We start from the raw sequence: 18,039 nt of genomic DNA on the forward strand, positions 1-18,039 counted from the left end.
AGGGAATATGATTTTGTCTCAATGCAGTCCTCCACCCTTAGGTGGCGCTACCACCAGGGTCTCACCAGGGAGAGATTTGGATCCAGGCTTTTGTACAAGGCCTCGAGCTCTGATCACCTCCACCTCCAGCTGACCCTTCTTGTCCATCATTCCGATCTGAATATCACCTGAGAGGAAGAAAAAGTAGAGTTGACCAAAGATGGTGAATAAATGAAGATGTCCGACTCAGGCCGTTCACTATAGATTATTTTTTTCACAGTTCCTTCCTATATGCACCAATGCGATAGCAGCTGATGTCTCGCCTTCTGTTTTGTCTCTGGTCGACTAAACAGGAACTGGATTGAACCAATCAGAACAGGAAGTAGGCAGGAGATAAGGGGGGTGTTCGAGCAGATCACTTGATGGTCACTGTCGGGTTTTGCATTATGGGTATAAACATTTCCAAAAATGATGTGATCAAAGGTCATGCAGTTTTGGATGAAGACACCTTCAAGTCGCTGCAGTTGCTTCTCACCCAACTGCACCATGCAGTCATCACCTGCAGTGTTGGAAGCACTATTTGTCAACCAATCATTAGGGTATTTTTGTTTGATGGAAATAGCCAAAGACATGCCTAAAACAGGAGCCAAATTTACCCCGATTCTAAAGTTACAAATGAAAGTGATAATTGAGACCTCTCTCTAACCAATTAATTGTACATGTTTGTACATGTACGGCAGGGTAGCCTAGTGGTTAGAGTGTTGGACTGGTAACCGAAAGGTTGCAAGATCAAATCCCCGAGCGGACAAGGTACAAATCTGTCGTTCTGCCCCTGAACAGGCAGTTAACCCACTGTTCCTAGGCCGTCATTGAAAATAAGAATTTGTTCTTAACTGACTTGCCTAGTAAATTAAAAACATGTACATGTTTTGTGTGATAAAGGGGTATAGAAAAGTTAATTTCGACATAAAGGTGTTGTTTTTATAAACAATAGCAGCTATGTTGACACTGCCATGTTGATCTGAGCCTTGCTGTTGGAAAACCACCACAGTGACTGACTTATGGCAGATGCACCCCCCCCCCCCCGACTGCAATGGGCTTCCTTAGGCTTACTGCACGAACACACCTGAGGTCACGAAATAGGAGGTAGTAAGAAAAGTGGGCAACAGGGTCTCTCAAGAGGGAAGTTGGAAGGATATTGAGTAACGGAGGTAATATGGAGACGGAGGACAGGAAGTGACGTGAATCAATGAAACGGACTAGTGGGAGAAGGGAAGGGAGAAATAGCTGAGCAATAAGCTATCAATTGGGGAGGAGTCACAGAGGAACTACGATAGGGCAATGACATGATGAGGAGACAGAACAGAATAGGGACTCACCTATGGCAGGTGTGGCCAGCGTTTGTCTGCCCACCAGCTGGGCGGGACCCAGACCATCCAGGAAGTCGCTGAACTGGTTGCCTGGCTGTCCCAGACGCACCCCACCGAAAAGCAGACTGGAACAGAGGAAGAACACAGTCAATATACAGCTAATTACCATACATGCCTTGTGGGTCCTAGGTAAAATGATCTATCCAATTTACTGCAATCATGCTGAAATACTGGGATGTTTACTTCACAGTGAATGTCAATTCATGTAACATTGGAGAAAAAACAAACATTTGTACCCATAAACAGAAACAGGAAGAAAGGGACAAAAAGAATAGGGGGTAGAGGGAGGAAAAGGAGAGAGACATACAGTATACAGGGAGAGATAGTGAGAGAGAGAGAGAGAAATAAAGAGAGAGATAAATATATATAGAGAGAGAGAGAGCCTGTATACTGACTTTCCCTCAGAGTTGCAGCTGTTCATGGTGCCGTTGGTGGACTCTTTACTGGACTGTCGACTCATGTTCCTGGTCATCTCTACAGCCATGCCCGTCTCTGTGCTCCTCTGGATGGACGCACCCTTCTCCTTCTTCCCCTTCCCCTCTGGTACCGGAGAGGACAAAAATAGACACAATGTAGCGGATAGCTAAGGCTAATGGCTAAGTTAGCACAGCTAATCTACTGCCTTCCTGAGACCTGAAGTGCTATCTTCCAGGCTTTAGTATATAGGGGTCAGTGCTAAACAACAGAACTCTCGAGGATGAACACATTTAGGCCAGAAGGCTTTATGTTGTGGTCCACTTGAGGAGAACCAGGTGTGTTGCCATGTATTCCTCGCTGCCTCATCGTCATGATAGGACACAGCTGGGGACAGAGCTGGGGAACGATCACCCATGTTACATCTCAGAGGACAAAGGACACGAAAGAGAAATTGAAAGAACCGGCAAGTCAAAGTATCCTTTTCTGTCATTGTGTTTTCACAAGTCACAGCCGAACAATGGGTTGGAGAGGGTTGGAGAGATGTTTAGAGAGAAAGAACAACATGTTTTGTTGTTTCAAGGTTCCATCCCTCGTCACGTCAACACAGCCAACAAGATCCTTCTGTCCTAATACAGACAATGGCGTACCGTACAGTTAATCCTAAAGAACGATACAGTAGTACATGATGATGATACGCAGGTTGATGTTTATTGTTATGAATCTTTCCCTGGAGGCAGAACTGAGTGATTTCCTCTAGAAGGGCCAGCTGCAAAGTCAAAATTGGCTATATTGTAAAAATTCATGATTTTTTGTGTTTTTTTGGTCTTAATTTAAGGTTAGCAGTGTGGTTAAGCTTAGACTTAGGCTTAACATCTGATTTAATGGCTTTATGGCTGTGCCAGCTAGTGACCACTCTGCAGAGCTGCCTCTAGAACAAGATTCATGACAAAGAACGCTAACCTTAAATGAATTGTAGTACAGCAAGAATCACCCGTATCAACCATAAAACAATATTTCTCTCAACCCAACATGAATTCTAGATTTTGTCAGTGAAGAGGGCAACCATCACACAGAACACCAATCGTACTGCTATACTATATAACAATGGGGAGAGAGGAGAGAGGCATGGAGAGACCCCCCCGGCCCTAGTTTCCTTTATAATGGCTTTTTATGTCAGCTACAAAGGTGGAGTGCAAAAAAGAAGAGGAAGAGAGTGCAGTTGGAGCCTTTCAACTACCTCTCTCTCTGCCTCCCTGCTTCCTCTCTCTCTCCCCACCCTCCATTGAGTCCAGCCAGGCTGAGAAAGATTCCTTCAAGTCCCTCTGACTGAGAGCTTGGCCGCAGCGGGTGTCATCTGGAGTAGAAGCATGTTGTTTTGAAACTCTTTTTAACATGCTTTTTTTGTGGGTTGTATTTGTAAGATTGGAATTCCAGCATAAGGACAGTTTGGTGCGCAGTCACGTAAACACAAGGTCAAGAGTGCTGTGCTTCTCTGTTTTTGTTGTACTGTCTAATTCAGATGAAAGTGCTATAAGGTAGCTTCAGATCAGTCTTAACCCTAAAAAACATGTCCAGACTGTCCGTACTGTCTCATTTTTACTGTCTGTAATGTCCAATTGTTAAATGTCTGTCTACCACCGTCTTTCAATGTAAACCGTAAAACAAATCAAAATACCAGAGCCACATTTTTAAACCACAACCATCCCGAGCGTCTCCTTCATTTGGGTGAGGGTCCGTTTTGACCTTTGAACTCACCCGGGCCGACGATCTGCGACGTGCTGCGACTACGTCTGTTGGAGACGATGGAGACCACCCTGGCACTGAGGCTGGAGCGTCTCTTCTTGCTACCCATGCCCACCGTGCCCAGCGCCGTATCCGATTGGCTGCCATCAGTGCGCTCTGACGTGTAGATCTCACCACTCACGCTTGTGCTCTTCAGCATGGCCCGGCCCGGTGCCGCACGAACCTGCCGACTAGAGGGAGAAAGAGGCGAGTAAAGTTAAATCTGGAATCACAGTCTTGAGATATGAAATGAGCAGAGGAACTTATAACGTAAGGGGTTACCTTCACTTTAGTGGGTGAAAACACAACAGTATAATAAACTTCAATAATTAATAAGGATCTTATACAGTATGATATGAGGCATACAATGATTGGTGAGTGATTGTAATGAGTTTAATGATAAAACATGATATTGATGATACAAGAAAACCTGAACAGACTCCAAAAGATCTCAAAACAAAAAAATTATCTCAATGATCTCAAATTATCTCAAATTTCCAAATACACTTCCAAAATCCCAAACAATTCAGCAATACGCCTTGTGTCCAATGTCCATCACTGCTGGACTTTTGTAATGGTCGATAACACTGAAATAGAATTAAAACACATTACAATGTATTATATATATTATCAGTGGAGGCTGGTGGTAGGTGCTATAGGAGGATGGGCTCATTGTAATGGCTAGAATGGAATCAATGGAAGGAATCAAACACTTCAAACATATGGAAACCACATGTTTGACTCCATTCCATTCATTCCACTCCAGTCATTACAATGAGCCCGTCCTCCTATAGCTTCGCCCACCAGCCTCCTCTGATATATATATATATATATATATATATATATATATGTATGTATGTGTGTGTGTCTCTTTAGTAATATAAATGAGTCTCTCAGCCAATAGCCTTAGCTGTTCAGGCTTCTTCTCCTCAGACAGGCTAACATACAGCAGGGACAGATGACACTCAGTGCTCTGTGGCGCTTTCTAGGGGTTCGGAGGAGCTAGTGCATGTCCATCCCCTCTAAAGGGGTCGGGGTGCTGCAGGAGAGCCCTGCCACACTGCCCCCGTCCCGCATACCCATCGTGGACCCTCTCCAAGTGACCAGGGGGCTAGGGAGGGGTAGCGGGGCCTGGGGCCTCTCCTCAGCCCCGTGGAGGGGGGTGATGAAGGGGCGAGGGCCGGTGGTGGGGTAGGGAGGAGGGTACTCCAGCTCAGAAGAGGTCCAGGGGGGGGTCTGGACAGCGGGAGCACAGGACACATGCCAGGAGGGATCTGAGATACACACTGACGTACAAACACACACGCAGACACAACAAGGAAAGTTGACACACACAACAATCACAGACACACAACCACATGCACAACATTAAATCAAGCCAAATAAGCAAGGAGACTATATCACATGTGATGTTGTATATCAGCACAAATGACCAAACACATTTCCCCGCATTGAACAATTAAGCCATACATTGAAATTGAATAATGGGACTGATTGAATATAGCAGCCTCAGAGAGAAGAAGAATGAGGATTGAGGAAGATGGGAGGAGATAAAGGGACAAGGGAGTGTCCATAACGTCCACACCTCTTCTCATAGGCAGCTAAGTCTCATAATGAAGCACCTCCAAACCGACTTCGGGACAGTCATCAATATACTGTATGCATCTAAGTATCTCCATCAAACACTTACACATTAACCTGGGGCCTTTCTACTGCGCCGTTTTTCAAAGACAATAACGTTAGCCATCGGGAACGACAAAAGTTCTGCTACTTTTCTCACCAACATTGATGCCCTGAATTTATATCGACAAATCAGTTGGAAAAAGGGATGGGCTACTTTTTGCACACGCCACGCTCAGTGTGAACCACATTGACTTGACACAATGCTGGCCAAACAAGACGTACAGGGCCTTGTAAAAGTATTCACCACACTTGCCGTTTTTTCCTATTTTGTTGCATTACAAACTGTAATTTAAATGAATTTTTATTGGGATTTCATGTAATGGACCCACACAAAATAGTCCAAATTTGTGAAAAGAGGTTGTATTTGTATATGTTTTCACCCCCTTTGCTATGAAGCCCCTAAATAAGATCTGGTGCAACCAATTACGGCGCTGGGAAATGTAGGCGTTCAGCAGTGAACCCCTTTGAATCTGCTGGCGACTTGCATGCTATTAAGTGATGGATCTGTGACGTGTTTGTAGTTGTCACGGAGAAAGGTCTGATGGATACCTTCATTTTTGAAAAATATATTGAACTTGATGCAGCTAAAGAAAGGAATATTACTCTTCATGAAGAAATAGACAAATCTGACCAAGCGCCTTGAACTGAATAAGGATTCCATGAGTCTATTGGCATCTTTAAATGCTTCCTGTCAAAACATCCAAGACGATCATAATGGGACCTTCCTGGACTATGATCAATTTCCGCCACCGCATCCCTCTACTACCTTTAACCAGGAAATGGCTGCTCATTGATTGATTCCAGGTGAGCGTTCATGTCGGAAACAGAAAGAACAAGAATATTCGTTCCCGGCGCGCCTGCCTCCTTCCCCCCGATGCAGGTCCAGACTTAACACTTTCGAATCGCGTTTAGCCCCTGTACCAGCTGTCTTCTTCCAGGAACTTGGGTGTTCCCTCTATGGCTGTGGATGTCGAATCAAACTTTTATTTGTCACATGCACCGAATACAACAGGTGTAGGCCTTACCGTGAAATGTTTACTTACAAGCCCTTAACCAACAATGCAGTTCAAGGAATCGATTTAAGAAAATATTTACTAAATAAACTAAAGTAAAAAAATATATAAAAAGTAACACGCAAAAATGACATAACAATAACGAGGCTCTATACAGGTGGTACCGGCACCGAGTCAATGGGTGGGGGTAAGGGTCAGTTGAGGTAATTTGTACATGTAGGTATGGGGAAAGTGACTATGCATAGATAATAAACAGAGAGTAGCAGCAGTGTAAAAACAAGGGGGGGGGGGGTCAATGTAAATAGTCCGGGTGGCCATTTGATTAATTCTTCAGCAGTCTTATGGCTTGGGAGTAGAAGCTGTTAAGGAGCCTTTTGGACCTAGACTTGGCGCTCCGGTACCGCTTGACATGCGGTAGCAGAGAGAACAGTCTGTGACTTGGGTGACTACATTCTTTGGCAATTTTTGTGTTGTGTTGTTGACTACCCTCACCACCTGGGGGCGGCACGTCAGGAAGTTCAGGATCCAGTTTCAGAGGGAGGTGTTAGGTCCCAGGGTCCTTAGCTTAGTGATGAGCTTTGTGGGCACTACGGTGTTGAATTCTGAGCTGTAGTCAATGAACAGCATTCTCACATAGGTGTTCCTTTTGTCCAGGTGGAAAAGGCCAGTTTGGAGTGCGATTGAGATTGCGTCATCTGTGGATCTGTTTGGGCTGCATGCGAATTGGAGTGGGTCTAGGGTTTCCGGCATGATAGAGTTGATGTGACCAGCCTTTCAAAGCACTTCATGGTTACTGACGCGAGTGCTACGGGGCGGTAATCATTTCGTCAGGTTACCTTCGCTTTCTTGGGCACAGGGGCTATGGTGGTCAGTTTGAAACATGTACCTCTCCCTAGTCAGTCAATTGGCTGAGCACAGCCTGGACCACCGCGGCCCACCTCCGCTGGGCTGTGCTCTCTGGATCAGAGCTCTGTCCATTTGGCTGTTGTGGCCTGCACGCAGCCGGAGTCTCAGCAGCCCTCTTTTCAGGTGAGTTATGTGGCTCTGGCCTTGCAATCAGCTTCGAGACACAGCCGAGGCTGGATCATTCCGGCTATTGTGATAGGGAGTTCGATGGGGAGGCATATGTCTGTACCTGGGGCAAGGACTTTGTGTTTTCCTGGGGCAAAAGTTCAGGATATCACCAGGTTGCTTCCCGTGGCTGTGAGTCAGACTGATACTGTCATGGTTCATGTGGGGTCGAATGGCATTATGAAGGGCAGCTCATAACAGCTGAAGATGGATTTGAAAGAACTGATTGGGTCACTACTTGACACCAACAAATGCCTCATAATATCTGGCCCTCTGCCCTCCCTAAATCATGGCATTGAACAGTTCAGCAGACTTTTAGTCTTCCATAACTGGCTATGAGACAATTGCAGCTCTGTCGGTGTAACACTTATTGACAATTTCGATAGCTTCTGGAAACAAAGCTCGTAGTATAAGGAGGATGGTATCCACCCAAATTATTTGTGTTCCTTGACCCAAGTCCAGCTGATTTAATGACTACCATTGTGTCACTGAGTTGTCATAATGCTCCAGCAAAGGTTGTTGGAAGACACAATGTAAGTAACCTAATTTATGTCCCTCTTACTGTCCTGAATGTCTCTGCTGATTCTACAGCTATTGTATGTAATTACATGCCTATGAATCAGTGTTATATTGTTAGTACTTGGGTTCGTGTCCCCTAACAGGAAGCCCACTGTGTGCAGACCACCCTGCGCTAATATAAATAACCATAGGATGTCTACCTCTGCTAGGCTTCCCAGTAAAGCAAGAAAGAAAGAAATAAGAAAAACAATCATGCATCCCAGAAAAGTGTTAAAAATACCTATGTTAACATATGTAACTTAAGAAACAAGGTTCATGAAATGAATCATTTGCTTGTAACAGATGACATTCATATTCTGACTATCTCTGAAACTCACTTAGACAATATCTTTGATGATACAGTGGTAGCATTACATGGTTATAACATCTACAGAAAAGACAGAAATGCCAAAGGTGGAGGTGTGGCTGTTGTTATTCAGAACCACATTCCAGTAATGCTTAGAGAGGATCTTATGTTAAATACTGTTGAAGTAATATGGCTACAGGTTCATCTGCCTCACCTAAAGCCCATTCTGGTGGGAAGCTGCTATAGACCACCAAGTGCTAACAGTCAGTATCTGGATACCGTGTGAAATGCTTGATAATGTATGTGATATCAATAAAGAGGTGATTAAAATATTGACTGGCTTTCATCAAGCTGCCCACTCAAGATAAAGCTTCAAAATGTAACTAGTAACTGCAACCCAGTTCAGGTTATCGATCAAGCTATGTATGTATTGATGTATTGATCACATCTTTACTAATGCTGCAGAAATGTGCTTGAATGCAGTATCCAGATCCATCGTACGTAGTGATCACAATATAGTAGCCATACCTGGGAAAACCAAAGTTCCAAAGGCTGGGCCAAATATAGTGTATAAGAGCTCATAGAAGAGGTTTTGTAGTGATTCCTATGTTGACGATATAAAGAATATTTGTTGGTCCGTGGTGTGTAATGAGGAGCAATCAGACAACGCACTTGACACTTTTATGAAATTGCTTATCCCAGTTACTAATAAGCATGCACCCATTAACACAATTACTGTAAAACTGTTAAATCCCCATGGATTGATGAGGAATTTAAAAATTGTATGTTTGAGAGGGATGAGGCAAAAGAAATGGCAAATAGGTCTGGCTATACAACCAATCTGCAAACGTACTTCAAATTGAGAAATCATGTGACTAAACTGAATAAAAAGAAGAAAACTATACTATGAAAAGTTAAATGACATAAAGACAGATAGTAAAAAGCTTTGGATCACCTTAAATGAAATTTTGAGCAAAAAAGGCAAACTCTGCTCCATCATTTATTGAATCAGATGGCTCATTCATCACAAAACCCACTGACATTGCCAACTCCTTTGATGATTTTTTCTTTGGCGAGAATAGAAAATTTATGCATGACATGCCAGCAACAAATGCTGACACTACACATCCAAGTATATCTGACCAAATTATGAAAGACAAGCATTGTAATTTTGAATTCCGTAAAGTAAGTGTGGAAGAGGTGAAAAAATGATTGTTGTCTATGAACAATGACAAGCCACTGGGATCTGACAACGTGGATGGAAAATTAGTGGATGATAGTGGACGATATTGCCACTCCTATTTGTTAAATCTCTAATATAAGCCTACTAGAACATGTAAGGCCTGGATGAAAGCAAAAGTTATTCCCCTACCTAAGGATAGTAAAGCCCCTTTACTGGCTCAAAGCCAACCAATCAGCCAGTTACCAACCCTTTGGAAACTTTTGGAAAAATTGTGTTTGACCAGATACAATGCTATTTTACAGTAACATATTGACAACAGACTTTCAAGCATGCTTCTAGGGAAGGACATTCAACAAGCACAACACTTACATAAATGACTGATGATTGGCTGAGAGAAATTGATAATAAAAACATTGTGGGGTCTGTTTTGTTTGACTTCAGTGTGGCTTTTGACACTAGCGATCATAGTTCATTGCTGGAAAAATGTATGTGTTATGGCTTTACAACCCCTGCTATATATTAGATAAAGAGTTGCCTGCTAACAGAACACAGAGGTTGTTCTATAATGGAAGCCTCTCCAACAAAATCCAGGTAGAATCAGGAATTCCCCAGGGCAGCTGTCTATGCCCCTTACTTTAAAAAATCTTTACTAACGACATGCCACTGGCTTTGAGTAAAGCAGATGACGCAACACTATACATGTCAGCTACCACAGCGACTGAAATGACTGCAACACTTAACAAAGAGCTGCAGTTAATTTCAGAATGGGAGGCAAGGAAAAACTAAAAGCATTGTATTTGGGACAAATCATTCACTAAACCTCGACTAAATCTTGTAATGAATAATGTGGTAATTGAGCAGGTTGAGGAGACTAAACTGCTTGAAGTAACCCTGGATTGTAAACTGTCATGGTCAAAACATATTGATACAATGGTCATAACATTAATAATATGCATGTCAATCTCTACTGGCTCAAAGTGGAGGAGAGATTGACTTCATCACTACTTGTACTTATGAGAGGTATTGACATGTTGAATACCTCTCATGCATACCCCACAAGACATGCCACCAGAGGTCTCTTCACAGTCCCCACGTCCAGAACAGACTATGGGAGGCGCTCAGCACTAAATAGAGCCATGACTACATGACTACTATTCCACCTCAAGTAACTCATGCAAACAGTAAAATTAGATTTAAAAAACAGATAAAAATACACCTTATGAACAGCGGCGACTGTGAAGCAACACAAACATAGGCATAGGCACATGCATACAAACACACGATAACATACGCACTATACACCCACGCACACATGGATTATGTGTTGTAGATATGTGGAGGTAGAGTAGGGGCCTGATGGCACACACTTAATATGCTGTGAAATCTGTTGTGAATGTATTGTAATATTTTTAAGATTGTATAACTGCCTTCATTTTGCTGGACCCCAGGAAGAGTAGCTGCTGCCTTAACCAGTCTTCAATATACTGTATGAATCCAATATCTCTTATTGGGTACTTTCAAACTGACCTGGAGCCAGTCTGCAGCAATCTGAGCAACCAGCGAACAACCCACCACATTCCATTCTCTCTGAGGTGCACAGTAGCCATGATCTATCTCTTAGAACATATGTCAAAGGCCTTGGACCCACTGTTTTATAACCACTCTGTTTGGATTGACAGTCACATGCACACGCACGCACGCACACACACACACACGCACGCACGCACACACACACACACACACACACACACACACACACACACACACACACACACACACACACACACACACACACACACACATGCACACACACATGCACACACGCACACACACATGCACACGCACGCACGCACACACGCACACATGCACACGCACGCACGCACACACACACACATGCACACGCACGCACGCATGCACACACACGCACACACGCACGCACGCACACACAGACTTCAAAACATTAGGCTGTTAATAAGGGCCTGCCCAGGAGAGGCTCAGGGGATTGGGTCATTTGTCCGTGTCAGCAGGCAGGCTGTGGTTGACTGGACTGGTCAGCCGTAGGGACGTTAGGGCTGTGCGGGGAGGGAAGTTATGGGTGGGGTTATGTGAGTGAGTCCGTTGGGGTTATAGGACTATGGGATGGTTGGCTAAGAAAGTATAATAAGACTGTGGTGGGTTTTAGGGGACACTAACTTTTTACATGTAAGGCAGGTGGGTTTTAGGGGACACTAACTTTTTACATGTAAGGCAGGTGGGTTTTAGGGGACACTAACTTTTTACATGTAAGGCAGGTGGGTTTTAGGGGACACTAACTTTTACATGTAAGGCAGGTGGGTTTGAGGGGACACTAGTGTGTACACGTAAAGCAGGGGTGTCAAACTCATTCAACGGAGGGCCGACTGCAGCAGGTTTTTGGTCTTTCACTTCAATTAAGACCTAGACAACCAGGTGAGAGGAGTTCCTTACTAATTAGTGACCTTTATCCATCAAGTATAAGGGTGGAGCGAAAACCCGCAGACACACGGCCATCCTTGGAATGAGCTTGACACGTGATGTATAGCCAGGTAGATTTGAGGGGACACTAGGTGACAGTTACAGTAGGTGGTTGAGGCTGTTTACAGGTCACAACAGGAGCAATAGGGATACGGTGACCATGGTTAGTGGGTACACAGCGATTATGTGAGGTCCCTAAAATATGGACTCTTGTCTGCCATGGCCCATTGTAGGACCCTCCATCCCGTGACGGAGCGAGGGACCTTTTCTCTTTTCTTTACCTGGCGTCTTTGGGGTCCCCAGACACAGTGTGTCTCCTCCTCTTCAGCTCTTGAGAGAACCGTCTCTTCCCTGCTGCCCTCATCCTCTCCTGCTCTCCATTCATCCCCCACGAGATCCTCCTCTCCTTCTTCTCGTCCTCTAAAGACTTGGACCTGTGTCCATTCATTTTGGGTTTGCCCACCGTGTGTGTTTGTGTGTATGCAATGCAAGTATTCACAGAGAAACACGATCATGCAAAAAGATTGAAACGTGCTCCCATTAGCATGCAGAGAAAAGACAGACGAAAGGAACACAGACTGATAAAAGAAGGGGCACGACTGACAGAACAACAAACTCCACACTGTGCTTTTGATTTCTTCAATATCTTCAATTGGTTCTTGATGCCCAATTACCTTGTAAATGATCTTGTGAGAACATAGAGGGGTACCGACCTGAGCCGCCCGCGCGGGCGTTCTGATTGGATGGACATGTAGGAGGTGCTGCTGAGGCGTGAGGCACTGCTGGCGCGGGATAGGGCCGACGCGTCACTCATGTCGCTGTCTGACGAGCGGGCCGACACGTTGTCTGAGCTCCGCCGCTGATCCGCATACATCTGAAGGAGGTGAGAGAGGAGAGAGGACGACTCCGAATATGTATTAAATGGTTCAATTATTCACTCCTATAATAGTTACTGTACATACAGTAGGTCCAATAAAATACTGGTGTCTTGCTGAGATTTAGGTGTAGATTTGCTCCCCAACAGTGGTGGAAAAACTACCCAATTGTCATACTTGAGTAAAAGTAAAGATACCTTAATAGAAAAGGACTCAAGTAAAAGTGAAAGTCACCCAGTAAAATACTACTTGAGTAAAAGTCTAAAAGTATTTGGTTTTAATTATACTTAAGTCTCAAAAGTAAAAGTAATTGCTAAAATATACTTAAGTATTGAAAGTAAAAGTAAAAGTAGAAATCATTTCAAAGACCAGAAGGCACTATGTTCTTGTTTTTTATTTACGGATAACCAGGAGCACACTCCAACATTCAGGCATTGTTTACAAATTAAGCATTTGTGTTTTGTGAGTCCGCCAGATCAGAGGCAAAAGGGATGACCAGGGATGTTCTCTTGATAAGTGCATGAACTTGACCATTTTCCTGTCCTGCTAAGCATTCAAAATGCAACGAGTACTTTTGGGTTTCAGTGAAAATGTATAGAGTAAAAAGTAGATTATTTTCTTTAGAAATGTAGTGAAGTAAAAGTAAAAGTTGTCAAAAATATAAATAGTAAAGTAAAATACAGATACCCCCCAAAACTACTTAAGTAGTACTTTCAAGTATTTTTACTTAAGTACTTTACACCACTGCTCCTCAATACCCAAAGTGGCATCTATGTTGAAACTGACAATGAAAAATGAATCAGCATGGAAAACTCTCCAACTTTTTATATGTGGAGGACAGTGGCCATCTTGAACGACAGTTAATATATTGTAGCTCTAGGTCTAGAACTATATAACTACAACAGAGTTGTAATGTTAAGGTGGACCAGGAAATAGTGCCTGTCTTCCAGCAGAGAGATGCAGCAGTACTGACCTCTCGTTTGGTCTTGAGGTTTGTCTCGGGGTCATGGGAGCCTGAAGGCCGGTAGGAATGTACTTTCATGTTCATCTTTCTGGCTCGCTCCTCTACTGCTAGAGCTGGGAGGAAATGACTTCATTCATGAATACAGTAATAATACAGTAAATTACACAAGAAACACACAACCTCTCAGGTGAATGACAGTGAAGGTGAACGATGTAGGGGGAAGTTGCTCCTAGATGCTGATCTTGGGTCAGTTTTACATTTCCCCTACTTATGTTTAAGGTTAGGATTCGGGGAAGGGAAATCTGATCCTAGATCTGTACCTAGTTGAAACTTCACCTGGGAACAAGGTGAACAGAGGAAGCAGGAGGTGATTGGAGGTATTCGACAACTGTACTGTACTCTTAGTGTCATTGCTCTATTTGGACACTAGGAGGCGCATGCTGTGCATCACTTTCATTAGATGTCATGTACGGAATACTACAGAGTGCACAGAGGGTCATAATTGTTGAGGGATATAAAGAGGGAAAAGGCTAATCACATCTACTGGATAGAAAGCGTCTAAAATCTAAAACATAATATAAAGTTGGGTCAGATACAGTCGTGCCATAGAATTACCTTTTTCATTAGGTTTACCAGCAGCAACAGGTTTATTATCTACAGGTATATTGTCTTCATGTACATGGAGGTAGAAGAGAATGAGGAATGTGAGGAAGAATACTCAGACAAAATGTTTTTGAATGGTCGGAGTTATGATTTCATACACTCAGTTGTAGTACAAGACACATCACGACACGCACAGCCAGCCAGCCAGCCTGCCAGCCAGCCAGCCAGCCACAGACACAGACAGAGACAGAGACAGAGACAGAGACAGACAGGGACACAGACACAGACACACACACACTCCTTGACAACCTACCTTGCTCGACACTGCTGCTTCTGGCAGGAACCTGTGGCAGCTGTCTGCCCCTGCGACCTGACTGGGGAGTCCCCGTAGGAGGGGAGGGGCTGTGGGTGTGTGTTCTGAGAGAGAGATAGACAAGAGACAGAAAAAATTTGAGAAAAGGAGAAAGAAATGAAATACAAGTGAATGAGTTCAACTCCTCCACAGTAGGCCCATTCCAGCATATATAAAACCCAGGGTGGCTACATCCTTGACCATACACTAGAGGGAACCAATGGGATTGGTTTACTGCTCCCACAATCAATACGAGCAGCAGGACAGTGAGGTATAGGGAGCACAGAGGTCAAAACGGGACAACGGGGTACAACAAGGGGGTGCTAAGGGGGTATATTTTAGGGCACCAGCATGCACCTGTCCTGTCGTGGTGAGTTAGGGGCAGATCCCCCCAGGGGTGTCTGGTTAAAGGGGCGCAGCGGTCCCCCTCTCCCCCTACTGCCCCTCAGTATAGAGGTGGGCTGGATACGACTGGCATCAACAGGCCACGTGGAAAGAAAAGAACAAACAAACGAAAGAAAGCTAAATGATATAAATGGTAAAGAATGTAAATCATATACAACATAATGAAGGACCTTATGGCCCACAATGTAAATCATATACAACATAATGAAGGACTTTATGGCCCACAATGTAAATCATATACAACATAATGAAGGACCTTATGGCCCACAATGTAAATCATATACAACATCATGAAGGACCTTATGGCCCACAATGTAAATCATATACAACATCATGAAGGACCTTATGGCCCACAATGTAAATCATATACAACATCATGAAGGACCTTATGGCCCACAATGTAAATCATATTCAACATAATGAAGGACCTTATGGCCCACAATGTAAATCATATACAACATAAAGAAGGACCGTATGGCCCACAATGTAAATCATATACAACATCATGAAGGACCTTATGGCCCACAATGTAAATCATATACAACATCATGAAGGACCTTATGGCCCACAATGTAAATCATATACAACATCATGAAGGACCTTATGGCCCACAATGTAAATCATACAATGTAAATCATATACAACATAATGAAGGACCTTATGGCCCACAATGTAAATCATAAAAACATAATGAAGGACCTTATGGCCCACAATGTAAATCATATACAACATCATGAAAGACCTTATGGCCCACAATGTAAATCATATACAACATAAAGAAGGACCTTATGGCCCACAATGTAAATCATATACAACATCATGAAGGACCTTATGGCCCACAATGTAAATCATTTACAACATCATGAAGGACCTTATGGCCCATAATGTAAATCATATACAACATCATGAAGGACCTTATGGCCCACAATGTAAATCATATACAACATCATGAAAGACCTTATGGCCCACAATGTAAATCATATACAACATCATGAAAGACCTTATGGCCCACAATGTAAATCATATACAACATCATGAAAGACCTTATGGCCCACAATGTAAATCATATACAACATCATGAAAGACCTTATGGCCCACAATGTAAATCATATACAACATCATGAAAGACCTTATGGCCCACAATGAACCAGAACACAATAAATGAAGGACATAACAATTCAAGAAAACACAGAGCTGGGGCTATGGGTCTACTGACAGTACATCTTAACAATGCACATTTAGAAAAGGTTCTGCTGTGCTACTAAATTGCATTCACAGCAAAGTCACAATTTGTAACAATTCAGATTGACATCAGACGTCAACACATTCTCGATTTGAAGAGCGACGATCTCCATCCAGATAGAGGACAGGATGAATGGGGGTGTATGAGAGAGGGATGGGGTGAATGAGGGTGTATGAGAGAGGGATGGGGTGAATGAGGGTGTATGAGAGAGGGATGGGGTGAATGAATGAATGAAAGAATGACCTTACCTGTCAGCCTCCAGGCCTTTCTTGCTGTTACCTCTCTGACTGTCAGGTCTGCCCAGGCTCCCTGACTGCCTGTGGCGTGGAGGACATGAGAAGAAGACAAAATGGAGGATGGGTAACCCAATGGAGAAACAAAACTAAAGACGGATCTTTAATGCGTGGTCGGCTGGTGTTTTATTTCAAATAAAAGACGCCATTTGGCTGAAATGATTTTGCTTCAAAAAAATGTTGATGCAACATGATAGACGACTATGTTGCACTACTACATTTCTTGCTACTAACTGTTCAGAACAGAAACATCACAACACCATGACAACAGAGCACGTGGAAGTCAGATGTGTAGCAGAGGAAGCAGGAAGTCAGGTGCAGGTCAGTAAGGTGAAGCAGCAAGAGGAGCAGTAACTACAGCGTTACAACAACCCACCAGCTTACACTGTAATCTAGAACATCTAGGAAAGCTATAAAGTGCAGGGTTAGATTTAGGGCAGGGCTAGCGCAAGGATTAGGCTTATGGTTAGAGGAAAACTATAGTAGCCACGCAGTGCTAAGCAAGTACAGTAGCAGGACTGCAGCTTGGGTCCTGGGAGGTAAGGGTAGGGCTAGGTCGGTACCCAGTACCTTTCTTCCTCTGGGGAGGCCTGCTCTACTAAAATCCTGGGGCCTGTGGGCTGTCTGCGGGGCAGAGAGTCGGAGCATCTGGAGGTGTGGGGGGGTGAAGCATCCCCCAGGTGGGGAAACAGGGAGAGGGACACAGTGAGTGGAGGGAGGGCTGGGTTCATGTTAGTTTAGAATGAGATAAAAGCATTGGGATTCCCTGGCAACTAGAATGCCTCTGCTGGCCAAAACACTCAGCGACAGTAGGTGTGAATTATTGTGCAGGTCAATGTGAAAGAGCTGTTATTGTGTAGTCACTGTGTTGCCAGCACCTCTCAATATACACTGAGGAGCTAGTGGTGAAAAACTGATAGATAGCATGCATGACAAGAATGGGTGAAGTGATATTGAATCTTTGTTGATTCAACGTATTGGTATACTCTGGGAAAATAGAACACTCAAATGATTGTTTTTTTTTACAGTATTTGAGAGAATAAAGAAACGTTCAACTACTAAAGAAACATTGTAAACCCAGAAAAGGAGGTGCAGTAGGTTATCTCCTATAGAGGAGGATGTTGTGTGTACCTGTCTATCAGGAGAGTGGAGGTTGGTGTGGGTGTACCTGTCTTTATCACGAGAGTGAAGGTCGGTGTGGGTGTACCTGTCTTTATCACGAGAGTGAAGGTTGGTGTGTGTGTGTACCTGTCTTTATCAGGAGAGTGGAGGTTGGTGTGTGTGTACCTGTCTTTATCAGGAGAGTGGAGGTTGGTGTGTGTGTGTACCTGTCTTTATCAGGAGAGTGGAGGTTGGTGTGTGTGTGCCTGTCTCTATCAGGAGAGTGC

At 43.7% G+C, this 18,039-nt stretch overlaps 1 pseudogene; it reads right to left on the reverse strand.

Moving 5' to 3' along the window:
• Nucleotides 1-18,039, reverse strand: part of LOC135524228 (regulating synaptic membrane exocytosis protein 1-like) — a 104,550-nt pseudogene that overhangs the window by 3,378 nt on the left and 83,133 nt on the right.

The sequence above is a fragment of the Oncorhynchus masou genome, chromosome 4 (genome assembly GCF_036934945.1).
Source record: "Oncorhynchus masou masou isolate Uvic2021 chromosome 4, UVic_Omas_1.1, whole genome shotgun sequence".
Taxonomy (NCBI): domain Eukaryota; kingdom Metazoa; phylum Chordata; class Actinopteri; order Salmoniformes; family Salmonidae; genus Oncorhynchus; species Oncorhynchus masou.